This window comes from Silene latifolia, chromosome Y, assembly GCF_048544455.1.
Source record: "Silene latifolia isolate original U9 population chromosome Y, ASM4854445v1, whole genome shotgun sequence".
Classification (NCBI taxonomy): domain Eukaryota; kingdom Viridiplantae; phylum Streptophyta; class Magnoliopsida; order Caryophyllales; family Caryophyllaceae; genus Silene; species Silene latifolia.
In genome coordinates, this window is record NC_133538.1 from 422,442,004 (window position 1) to 422,455,477 (window position 13,474).

Below are 13,474 nucleotides of genomic sequence, written 5' to 3' on the forward strand. Positions count from 1 at the left end.
AGTGGAGCGAAATCGGTTTCTTCGGTCTACCGATGAGGACCCCTTGAAGCATATGGAGATTTTCACGGACTCATCTTGCTCCATACCTATACCACCGGGTGACTCGGGATGAAGTAAAGGGGTTGATGTTCTTATACTCCTTGAAGGATTCAGCCATGAGATTGGTACCGCTACCTTGATAGGGTAGCAACCGGAGTCACGACGGACATCTCTAGCATTAGCCTTCTACAAGAAGTACTTCCCACTTTCAAAGACTGACGCCTTGAGAAGTAAAATCACAAGTTTCCAGCAAGGAGCCGATGAGGAATTTTGTGAAGCATGGGGACGTTTCAAAAGTTTGGTCCGAGCTGTTCCTCACCATGGTTTTCAGCAATGGTATCTTTGCAACCTATTTTATAACGCTCTATATGATGATTACAAGGTCATCCTGGATGCAGCTGCTAATGGCAGGTTTCAAAACAATACCGGTCAAAGTAAAGGTTGGAACACTATTGAGGAGATGGCAGTCCATAGAGCTGAGTTTGGAAGTTCACGTGGAAAGTCACGAAAGCAAAGTGATGAAATGACTGCCGTTGTGACACTTATAACTTCCGTTTCTACCCGTCTCGAGAAGCTCGAGATTTCTGAAGCTTCCAAGGAGAAAGTCGAAATTCCTGTTCAAAACTCAGATGAGATCGAGAAGTTGAGAGAGATGGTCCAACTCCTTTTGGTTCAAGTGGCGAATATGGAAGCAGCCGGGACTGAGTCCTCAAGGAATTTTGTGAAACAATTGGAGAATATGGAGGCTAAGAAAGCTGCTAATTCTTCAAGCAAATGTGAAAGGCCGGTTGAGACGATCAATGCCATCAATCTCAGAAGTGGCCTTTCTTATGAAAGTCCCGACGAGCCAAAGGAAGACTCGGGAATTGATGAAGAAGCTCGTTTAAATTCTGGTGCAAAAACGAGCTTGAATGACAGTACTTCTGGTCGATCGACCAACATTCTCAGTCGATCGACTGAAGCGGTAGATAAAATAGTTTCTGGTCAGAAACTATTCACACCCATCACATCCAGTCGATCGACCAACATTCTCAGTCGATCGACTGAGACATCTGACGAAGTCAATTCTGGACAGGAACTGTTCACGCCCAGCTTACTCGGTCGATCGACCACTCATATCAGTCGATCGACTGGTACTCCAGAGCAGGATGCAAATCCGTCAACTAGTTTGCATGATTCGTCACTCATTGATGATTTGACGGGGGTTTTTAAACCTACGGAAGCCGAAGGTCACTGATCCCACGACCAGTGTTGCAGTCCCGTATCCGGAGCGTTTGAAGGCTACTAAGCTGGAGCGTAAGTTTGGTAAGTTTCTGGAGATGGTCCAGAATCTCGAGGTAACGGTTCCTTTCACTGATTTAATTACCCAGGTACCCTCTTAAGCTAAATTTATGAAAGATATTTTGAATCGTAAGAGAAATTTTCGTGATGATGGTAATGTTGCTTTTGTGGAGGAATGTAATGCTCTTTCACAAGTTAATGTGCCACCTAAATTAAAGGACCCGGGTAGTTTTTCAATTCCTTGCACTATAGGTAACCACGTAATTGGAAAGGCCCTTTGTGACTTAGGGGCCAGTGTTAATGTCATGCCGTATTCTGTTTGCGAAAGGTTAAACATTGGTAGACTTAAGGTGATCGATATTACCGTTCAAATGGCAAATAGATCGACTCAGAGACCTATAAGAGTTCTAGAGGATGTACCCGTTCAAGTGGGTAAGTTTTTTATTCCTGTCGATTTCGTTGTTTTGGAAATTGCAGAGGACAGTCAGATACCTATTATTTTAGGCAGACCGTTCTTACATACAATCAATGTGATAGATGTCAAACGCGGAACCATCACCTTAGAGGTAGGGGATGACACCATTGAGTTCAGTCTTGCTCACTAGGCAACTCGAACTCCGATGAGGATACGTGTTATTCCATTGATATTGTTGACAGGGTTGTTACTTGTAATTGGAGGGAATCCTTAGCCAAGGATCCCTTAGCTGATCTAACCCGTTTAGATGAGTGTGCAGGTAATACAGTGGAGAATGCTGAGGAGCCAGATGCTTTGGTAGCCTCAATGGAGAGCTACGAGGTCAATGAAGAAGAAGATGAGATGCTTTTGAGCCTGGCCAACGATAACTTTGTCAACACTTGCTACACCATTGAAGCTGATTCTGTCTATGCTGCAGAGGTAAAGGTGCCAGAGCGTAAGCCACTTCCTCCTAATCTTAAATATGTTTTTCTAGATGATACGGAGCAGTACCCAGCTATTGTTAGCTCTAAGCTCAATGATGACCGGTATCCTTTTTGATGTGTGTACTTAAGAAAAACAGGAAGGCTTTGGGTTACTCTTTGGATGACATTAAGGGCATCAGCCCTGATGTTTGTATGCACAGGATAGAGTTAGAAGAAGGCCACAAGCCTTACAGACAGGGTCAACGCAAGTTGAACCCGAAGATGCAGGAAGTTGTTATGGCCGAGGTGATGAAACTACTCGATGCAGGTATTATTTATACAGTTGGCAACTCCAAGTGGGTTAGCCCAGTTCAGGTAGTCCCGAAGAAAGGAAGGACTACCGTGGTTAAAAATGATAAAAATGAATTAATACCAACTCGAGTAGTGCCAGGGTGGCGGAATAGACAGTTGAATGCCGCCACCAAGAAAGACCATTTCCCCCTCCCTTTTGTTGACCAAATGACTGAAATACTTGCTTCTAACAAATTTTTCTGTTTACTAGACGGATATTCAGGGTTCTTTCAGATCCCTATTCATCTGGACGATCAGAGTAAGACTACTTTTACCTGTCCACATGGTGTTTTTGCATATCGTAGAATGCCTTTCGGATTGTGTAACGCCCCTGCTACCTTTCAGAGGTGCATGATGGGGATTTTTTCTGATTATATAGAAAATATTATGGAAGTATTCATGGATGATTTCTCAGTTTATGGTAGTGACTTTGATCGTTGTTTAGCTAACCTTGACAAAGTCATGCAGCGTTGTATAGATGTTAATCTTGTTTTAAACTGGGAAAAGTGTCAGTTTATGGTCAATGAGGGAGTTGTGTTAGGGCATCTGATTTCTGATAAAGGTATACATGTTGATAAGGCAAAGGTGCAGGTAATTGAGCAATTACCTCCTCCCGTGACTGTTAAAGGAGTGAGGAGTTTCCTTGGTCACGCTGGTTTTTACCGGCGTTTCATTAAGGATTTTTCAAAAATTGCTAAACCACTTACGCATTTGCTCCTTAAGGATGCTGTCTTTGAATTTACTGATGAGTGCCTTACCGCTTTTAACAGGTTAAAGGAGGCCCTAGTTTCTGCGCCAATCATTCAGCCGCCTGATTGGGACCTTCCATTTGAGATCATGTGTGATGCTAGCGATTATGCGGTCGGTGCAGTTTTGGGACAGCGGAAGAATAAAGCTCTGAATGCCATATATTATGCGAGCCGAACTCTGGATGAGGCTCAAATTAATTACTTTACCACTGAGAAAGAGTTTCTAGCTGTTGTTTTTGCCTTAGACAAATTTCGGTCTTATTTGTTAGGTTCTAAGGTTATTGTTTATACTAACCATGCAGCGTTGAAGACTCTCTTTATTAAGAAAGATGCGAAGCCGAGGCTTTTGAGGTGGATAATCCTTTTGCAGGAATTTGATTTGGAGATTAAAGACAAGAAAGGAGCTGAGAATGTGGTGGCTGACCACCTATCTCGTCTGCAGCTGACAGAAAAGGAGGATTCGTTACCTATTAATGATTCTTTTCCTGATGAGAGTCTTTTAGCTATTACTACTTCAGGGTCTTATCCACCTCCGTGGTTTGCTGATTTTGCTAACTTTGCTGTGACAGGTAGGATACCACCCGAGCTTTCATGGCAGCAGAAGAAGCGGTTTGCCTACGATGCTAGACAATATTTTTGGGTTGATCCTTATGTTTTCAAGGAATGCGCAGACGGTCTCATCCAGAGATGCGTACCTCAGTGGGAGGTGAAGGATATCCTAGAGGCTTGCCACTCTTCTGCTTATGGTGGTCATCACGGTCCGTCCAGGACTGTAGCTAAGGTACTCCAATCTGGTTTCTATTGGCCAACTTTGCATGCAGATTGTCGCAATTTTGTTGTTGAGTGCGACGCTTGTCAAAGGTCGCGGAATATTTCCAAGAGACATGAGATGCCACAGGTAGGCATTCTTGAGGTTGAGATTTTCGATGTCTGGGGCATTGATTATCAAGGACCTTTTCCGAGCAGTCAAGGTAATAAATATATCCTCGTAGCTGTAGATTATGTATCCAAATGGGTGGAAGCTATTGCTACTCCCCATTGCGATGCAAAGGCCGTGATTAAATTGTTTAAAAAGATTATTTTCCCTCGTTTTGGTGTCCCTCGGGTTGTCATTAGCGATGGGGGGATGCATTTTAAAGAGAAACAACTTAGTGCTTTATTGACTAAATTCGGTGTCCAACATCGTAGAGGTTTGGGGTATCATCCCCAAACTAGTGGTCAGATTGAGGTTTCTAACAGAGAATTGAAAGAAGTCTTAGCTAAAGTTGTTTCTAAATCACGGAAAGATTGGAGTCTTAAGTTAGATGATGTCTTATGAGCTTATAGAACCGCATTTAAAACGCCAATCGGGATGTCACCATACCGATTGATTTATGGTAAGACATGTCATTTACCTGTTGAGCTAGAGCGTAAGTCCTGGTGGGCTATTTGTGATTTGAATTTGGATCCTAAACTCTCTCGTGAGAAACGCATGACACAGCTTAATGAGCTGGAGGAATTTAGGCTGCTGGCCTATGACAATGCAAGGATCTACAAGGAGAAAACAAAGCGCTGGCACGACAAGAGAATCATCAAGCGCGAGTTCCATATTGGCGATAAGGTACTTCTTTTTAACGCTCGTATCCGTTTATTTCCTGGTAAGCTGAAATCCAGGTGGACTGGCCCTTACACGGTCACAGCAGTCACAAAGTTCGGATCAGTTGAATTGGAGACCTCAGCTGGAGAAAGGTTCAAGGTTAATGGCCAATATGTGAAGCATTATCACGGATCAGATGCATATGTTGGGAAGGTCGAGGTTTTGTACTTCGACCCGTTATCGGATGATGCAAAGTGAGGTAAAAAGGTCGTGCGGGACCTCTTAAACTAGCGCTAAATGGGAGGCAACCCAGGTTGTAATTAGTTGTAATTTAGGAATTTCATTTTGTTACTTCATTTAATTTGCATTTTTGAGTTTTTTTGTTGTATTCTTTATTTCCTTTTAATTTGCAATTTCTTGGTTTGGAAAACTTGCACGCCTTTTATATTTTTGCAGGAATTTATTTTATGCAAAGTGCGTAGATGGTCTACTGGATATTTGCGAGAGAAAGACAGGAAGTTATGATGGCAAAACGAATTTTTGACGAATTAAAGTCTAATTGCCAGCGATATCAGTCGATCGACTAAGTGAGTCAGTCGATCGACTGCAGTGGAGGAACAGATGCTACTGTGTATAAGGGAGTGGTCGATCGACTGGGTCATATAGTCGATCGACCACCAAGGGAAGTCCAGAAGCCGTGAAAATGGAAAACCAGTCGATCGACAAAATCAACAGGTCGATCGACCAGTTCACGGGTTCAGAATGCAGCTAATAAGGGAAGTCTTCATCCTTTATTCTTTTATTCTTTCACTTCCCCAAAATCAGAAAATCATAAGCAAACCCTTTTCCTCTCCCTTTTCCGCGATTTCCACTGCAAATCCGTCTTAATCTCTTTCTTTCTTGCTTTAATCTTCAAGGAAATCATCAAGGTATGTTTCTAATCCTATCTTTATGCTTTTTATTCGAGTCTTGCTGAAGCTTCATGCGGAATTTCTGAGTATTGTGCCATTGAGATGAAAAAAATTCGATTTGGGGAAATCGATTCTGGGTTTGAATTCTTGTCATCTTTATGCTTTAATCGCTTATTCTACCCTTTCCCCTTTGATCTTCAAAGCAAATAAGCAGCTAGGATGTGTTTAAAGCCGTTTCCCCCAATTTTTTCGAAACCCTAATTTGCTTTCCAGTTTTGATTTTGATTCGGGTTTCCAGAAATTAACATTGCTAGGTGATTTCTCGTTGCTAATGCGTTAATTGCAGGTAATAACAATGACAAAAGGAAAGGAGCCCATGCAAGAAGGACAATCGAGCCAAGGTCCTGCCAAGCGGCCACGCGGACCGCCACTGATGATAGAAGCCACTACGGATAGTCTACCTGACTATCCGCAGGTTATCTTTGCTAATTCTACTCAACGCGCTAAATTTTCTTTCTTTGTTTCGCGTATGAAGGTCACAACTACCCGGTTTCTCCATAAAGACACTTTGGAGAAATTAGGCTGTTACGAGTCGGTTGTGTCCTTGCTAAACGGGACGGGTATGATGGGTCTTGTGGACATGGCTGAGTTCACATATTATGTTTTGACCCTTGAATTCTTTTCGTCCTATGCTTTCGACTCGGAAGCTTTCGTGGCTGATAAGACCAAACCTTGCATTTCTTTTCGACTTTTCAATGTCAATTACTCTCTGACACTGGCTGACTTTGCGGGTTTTCTGGGTCTTTATTTCGAGGGCCGAACCTCGGATACCTCTGACATTCACCGGGTTATGTGGTCTTGTATCAGTGACTTTCACGGGGCAAAAAGGACGGGCACTTCCGTCCATTTGCCCCCTCTTCGTTATTTTCTACGGCTGATGGGTAACACCATTTTTTGCCGTAAAGAGTCTAATAATGTGAATAATATTGAGCTTTCGATCTTGGCGGGCTATCTGAACATTGACAGTCGGACAGCCCGTATCTATAACATTTCATACTTGACCGCCGCTCACTTTCAAACTGTAAGTGAGGGCACCTTGACCACCATTACTTGTGGTGGGTTGGTGACACGTATCGCCAACTGCCTTGTTTTACTCTTCCCTCGACAGGAGGACCCCATCGACCCTGACCTACGTTTTATGGACCTTCCTTACGCGAGGGTCAAGTATCGGGTCGATAGACAGATGCGGTGGAAGATAGATTCTTTCATCTGTGACCGCATCCCTGTCACCGGCTACCCTCCTGTCCTGCCCCTTACTACTGTTCAGGGGGCAGCTAGGCCGCCCTTGCCTAGTTACAGGCTTCCTCTGGTGGCGGCCACTGCTACTGCTACCACTTCGAGGAGAGCTCGTGCCTCCACTGGTCAGGCACCCTCTTCCTCCACTCCTGCTCCCACTGGCTACCCGACCACTTTTCGGCCACCTACTCCTTTGGTTGTCCCTCCGGTCATGAACCAAAGGGCGTTGTCACGTGTTTTGGGTGACTTGTGTAGGAGCTTTGACCAGCACAGGCTAGACACGGCCCTAGCCCTCTACCCAGTTTACGAGGAGTTAGCCCGGGGAGGGATGCTCTCACAGGGTGACTGGACTCACCCTTCCAACTTTGTCCCTCCTGTGGGCGGCTACCCTCAGCCTTCCAGGAGACCCCCTCCCACTACTACTGCTGGTGCCTCCACTTCCAGGAGAGCCACTTTGCCGCCGCCTTGTTGAGGCGGATGAGGGGAGCGACTCGGGGTCCGGAGAGGACAGTGACTCTGACTACGATGGTGGAGATTAGATGCTGGTGACCTCCCCGTTTTTGGCTGGTTTGGGGAGGTCGTATTTTGTGAGTTTCTTCCATTCTCTATTAGCTTCCTTTTATTTTATTTTTATGCTTTTATTCTCCCATTTTTCTGCTGGTGATTTGCTGCTGAGCACAATGAGGGCATTGTGCGTTTTGGTTTGGGGAGGGTATTTGCATATGCCTTTTATTTTGCATCTGCATTTGTTTTTATTGCATTTCAGTCACATGTTTGCATTTGTTTTTATTCATTCAAGCCAAAAAAAAAAAAAACAAAGAAAAAAAAATCAAAAACATCACGTTTAATTTTGCATATAGTTGAGTCGGATTGGAGTTGTTAATGATGATTTTGCACTATTAGTCTAATATGCCATTCCATGCCCTTTTCACAACTGTTTAGCGAGAATTCAATGTGATTTCTCAAATTTTGTTATGGAATTCATTTCGGGTAATTAGACTTGACTCATCACTTTTGGCAAACTACTTATACTTTCTGAGATATAGAGCCCATAACTGGTGACATTCATGACCGGTTAATTTAGGATTGAGAGTAGTACTCCCTTCATTTCATGTTTTGCACGTGTATGAGTTTTGATTGCTTTTTGCCTATACGCATTGATTTGTGGTCGGTATTGCATCTTTTGAGAACTATTGCATCCTCCCCCATTCTCGTTTTACCCCATTAACTCCACTATAAGCCATAACTGCCAGTTGCCCTCAACTACATCCCATACTTAGCCTACCATTGTGCCAAGCTAGGAAGTAGTAGAGGAATTTTTGTCGGTTTAGAAGCAGTTTTGGTTCGTTTGTACTGATGGAGTGAGTATTGATGAGAAGTGAAGGGGCTGTGTCTTTTTGAAACAGGAAGAAATAAAAACTCAGAAAAATGAAAAAAAAAAAGAGTTGTTTTACCTGGCAGAGAGCTCTGGTTGTGTAAGGGTGGTCGATCGACTGCCATCACTGGTCGATCGACCACCAGTTCAGAAGTTGAAAAAAAAATATGAAAATGAAAGAAAAGAAAGAAAAATAGAAAAAAAAGAGAGAAAGAATTTTGAAAATAATAAGGTCTTGGTTGAAATAAGAACACGCCTCATGTGCTTACCTCATGAATTGGAGGCGTTTGTCTTGGGATTTTGTGGTGCTTAGTCTTTTAAAGGCGTGGTTTACATTTTGAGTTGGAGGAACGGGATACGGTTTCTAATGGTTCGTTAGGTACTAGCTTGGCTCTTACCTTCACTTTTCCATAATTGTTTTGCCCCTTCTTTCACACTTAGCCTCACATATCCAAATCTTACAATAGTTCGGCATGTGATAGTCCTTGTCTCTCTGTGGTTCGACCCTTACTATCACTAGCTATAGTTTTAGTTTGGAATTATAAATTTAATTTTGGTACTAAACGACGGTATCAATTGGAATGTTGGAGTCTTCTTCCATATCAACAATGACAAAGTCCACCGGGAAGAAAAATTTCCCAATTCGTACGGGAACATCTTCCCATATCCCTAATGGTGTCTTCGTCGATCTATCGGCCATTTGGAGTGTGATATTGGTGCATTTAAGCTCTCCCATCCCCAACCTTTCACTCACCGAGTACGGCATAACACTCACACTAGCCCCTAGATCACATAAGGCTTTGTTGATCGTGGTGTCGCCAATGGTACACGGTATTGAGAAGCTTCCCGGATCCTTGAGTTTTGGAGGTGAACTCCCTTGAAGTATAGCACTACTCACCTTAGTGAAGGCGATAGTCTCAAGCTTTCGGATCGACTTCTTCTTTGTGAGGATGTATTTCATATATTTCGCATAGGCCGGCACGTGATTGATTAATTCCGTGAAAGGAATTGAGACTTCCAAATTCTTCACAATTTCCATAAATTTTCCAAGTTGGTCATCAAATTTGGGCTTGGCTTGACGACTCGGAAAAGGAAGTCTAATCACAATGGGTTCCTTCTCCTTGACCTTGTCTTCATTTTTCTTTGAGATTTCTTCTTTTGATGGTTCTCCATCCTTGGAGTTTTGCACAATTTCTTCCTTGTCACTAGCTTCCACAACTTTATCCTCAACTTGCTTCTTCGGTGCTTTATACCTTGTAACACTTCTCAAGTGAATGGCACTAACCGTTTCATGTCTTGGGGGATTACTTTGAGGTGGTAATTGCCCCTTTTGTCTTTGTGAGCTTGAAGATGCTAGTTGAGTCAATTGGGTTTCCAATATTTTGGTGTGAGCTAGGATGTTGTTGATGGTGGTTTCCTTTGCTTGACTATCCTTTTGCATTTGAGTGACAAACTCTTGTTGATTCTTTTGCATTTGAAGGACCGCTTTTTGAACATCAAAACCTTGGTCATTTTGTTGATTGTATGGAGATTGATTTTGGTAACCTTGGTTTTGGTTGTAAAAGGGTCTTTGATTTTGGTTTCTCATGGGAGGTGGGGTGTATGTTGTTTGAGGGTTTTGAACATTTTGGCTTTTGTATGAGAGATTTGGATGGAATTTGGTGTTTTCAATGTAATAGTTGGAATAAGGGGTACCACTCTTGTATGATTGGAAAGCATTCACTTGTTCATTTGTTCCCCTACATTCACTTTGGTCATGTCCCAAAGTTCCACAACTCTCACATATCCCACTTGGGATTGATGAAGATGCCGTCATGGCATTAACATGATGTTTTGGTGATTTTGAGGCTTCTTCAAGTCTAGCCATAGCCTTTTCAAACTTCAAATTGATGGTATCAATGTGAGCACTAAGTTGAGCACCCAATTGAGTAACGGAGTCCACTTCATGCTTTCCTCTTCTAGTAGCCTTGCGAGGTCTACTATATTGTGAGTTATGGACCGCCATTTCCTCAATTTTGTTCCAAGTTTGATTGTCATCAACTTCGGTGAACATTCCATTATGTTGAGAATGTTCCTTGAATCTTCATATAGACCGTTCCAAAATTGTTGTACCAAGAACCACTCGCTAAGTCCATGGTGAGGACATGAGCGACAAATTCCTTTGAACCGCTCCCAAGCTTCATACAAAGATTCTTCATCCCTTTGCTTAAAACCCGTAATTTGAGCTCTTAGCATGTTAGTCTTTTCCGGTGGATAGAACTTTTTGTAGAAAGCTATAGCCAACTTTTTCCAAGAATCAATTCCGAGAGTGGCCTTATCAAGGCCCTTCAACCATTGTTTCGCGGTGCCAATTAGAGAAAAAGGAAATAAGACCCATCGAATTTGGTCTTGAGTTACACCGGTTTGAGAAATCGCATCACAATAGTCGCAAAAGGACTCCATATGAGAGTGAGGGTCTTCACTAGGCATCCCCCCAAATTGGCTTCTTTCGACTAATTGGATAAGTGCGGATTTGGTAATAAAATTTCCGGTTAGATTTTGTGGTGTGGGAGTACCATTGGGTAGGTTCTCCTCGGTGGGTACGGAATGTGATGAAAACTTAGGCATTGTGGGTTGATTTTGTGTTTGGTTCTCCTCACCTTCTCTTGCAAAAGGGTTGATGAACTCAATAGTTGGTTGAATATCTACAACCTCACCAATACCTCTCAAATTTCACCTAGCAAGTCTTCTATTGTTTGTCAAAGTTCTTTCAATTTCACGATCAAAAGGTAACAAGTCACCTTGTGACCTTCTAAACATGCAAAATATCAAACAACTCGAAAACAATTAGAACAAACCTTGAGGAGTTTTACTTCCGCAAGGCAAAGAAAGACACAACTAATAACAATATAAGAAAATCTAAATCAAGTTAACACCGTCCCCGGCAACGGCGCCATTTTTGGTCGTACTAAAATCTTTTCGATAACTTGTCGTTAGGAGCACCTAGACCAAAACACAATTTATAGCTTCAAAAACAACTCTACAATTAGTAAAGAGGCAAGTAAAGGTCGGATCCCAAGGGACGGGAATTGAGATGAGATTTCTATTGCAACTAGCGGTGTCTTAGGGGTGTCACAATTTGGGTTGATGTAGAAGGTCACTAAACTAAATAGAAATAAAAGTAAACAAGCAAGATGAATTAAAAAGGGTTGTAAAAAATTGATAAAAAGCACTAGGGTATCATGGGGTCATAGGGGATTCATGGGAATTGATCATACAAACATGTTCGCAAATTATAAGAAAGCAATTATTGTTGTGATGGATTGAGTTGGGTTATATCTTACAATCCTAGGAAAGTTTGGGTCCCGGAGTCGAATCGATTAGATTGTACAACACCTACAAGTTGACTTAGTCTTCCCTACTCAACAACATGCATGGTCTAATGAGACTCGAGTTGGTTTATGTCTTACAAGTCTCATTGAAAAGATAGGTGATGGGTAAAAAATGCAAGGATTCATAGGCTCGCATTTCATCAAACATAACATGTTCATGAGTTGAGATCATAACAAGCAAGCAAATAAACCATGAAAGCTTATTAATTTAAGCATGAATCATTCCCCATATTGGTTTCCCCTAATTACCCATTAACCCTTGCTATGGAACTACTCACTCATTATCATGTTGAACATGCTAGCAAGGTTGTCAATAATACCAACAAAGTGAAACATGATGAATAAATGAAAGTAATTTGAAATAATTAAAAAGGGATTAAGAGAATTATACCTACTAATGATTCCAATAATAAAGCAAAGAATAAAAGAAGTACTTGATGCTTGATTGAGAGGTTGGCAAACTCCCAATAATAACCCAAATAATCTTCAATTACCCAAAATAAAGGATGAACAAAAGAGAGATTAAGGAAATAAAACTTGTATTAAAACTTGATTAATTGTTGATTACAAAATTAAAGAGAGATTTGATTGATATTAACTACACTAGAGATTGGTAAGAAAAACATGCTCTTCTAATTAGACTAATGGGGTATTTATAGTGGGGATTAGGTGTAGGAATTAGAGTTAACTAAGGGCTTAAATGTTGATTAAGTCCCTACTTAAGGAAACGCCGGTATTTTTGGAAGGATGGGCATCTTTCTTGAAGCTTGAAGAAGACGAAGTTGTGCTGCCTTGGAATCCGTGCGTCTTAGGCTCGGGACGGCCGGATTCGAGAGTCTCTGCCCGGGCGTCTTGGGGAGAAGACGGGCGTCTTCTGGGGTTGCTGTCCGGGCGTCTTGGAGTGAAGACGCACGGATTGTGAAGGTGGAGGACGGGCGTCTTCAGGACAATCCGCACGGATTGCTGGACAGTCATATTTCTTCTTATTTTCTTCCCTTTTCTTCATAAAATCCTTGGGGATTTCCTCGGGGATGCAAGGATCTTTTCTCATCATTGCCCATCTACTATAGTATGTACAAAGGCCTTTTAATCTTGTCTCTCCTTGATGCTTGGTCATTGAATTTAATCAATTTAGTCTCGTTTTGCCATGAAAATGCAAGGTTTGCACTCCTTTCCTACCAAGGACACAAAACCTCAAAGAATATGCAAAACAAAGAACTAAAGATAATAAATGACCCAAATATGCACTAAAAAGCATGGGAACAAGGCTAATTCGGGGACTAAATATGCTCTAATTATGGTCACATCACCAAGTATTTTAGCGAGAGATAATGGTAAGACACTTACGCTAGCCCCTAAGTCACATAGCACATTATCAATTAAGTGGGTTCTTATATGGCATGGAATAGAAAAGCTACCCGGGTCAGATTATTTGGGTGGTGTCTTATTCTGAATTAAGGCGGACCCTATTTTAGTCAAAGCTACCATTTCATAATCACTAATATGCCTCTTACGCATTAATATTTCTTTCATAAATTTCATGTAAGAGGGTACCAGGGTAAGCAGTTTGGCAAATGGAACGTTGACATGAAGGCTCTTTAGGATATCAGCAAATTTCCCGAACTGTTGTTCGACCTTCTTGTTCT

General features: G+C 42.0%; 2 non-coding genes across 2 annotated transcripts; one reads left to right on the forward strand and one right to left on the reverse strand.

The window, feature by feature from the left end:
* Positions 1-259: 259 nt before the first annotated feature.
* On the reverse strand, positions 260-366 carry LOC141636535 (small nucleolar RNA R71). The gene has a single exon (XR_012541141.1). It is a non-coding gene; the product is annotated as a small nucleolar RNA R71 (small nucleolar RNA).
* A 10,219-nt stretch (positions 367-10,585) lies between these two features.
* Positions 10,586-10,692, forward strand: LOC141637100 (small nucleolar RNA R71). Its single transcript, XR_012541662.1, has one exon. It is a non-coding gene; the product is annotated as a small nucleolar RNA R71 (small nucleolar RNA).
* Positions 10,693-13,474: the final 2,782 nt, after the last annotated feature.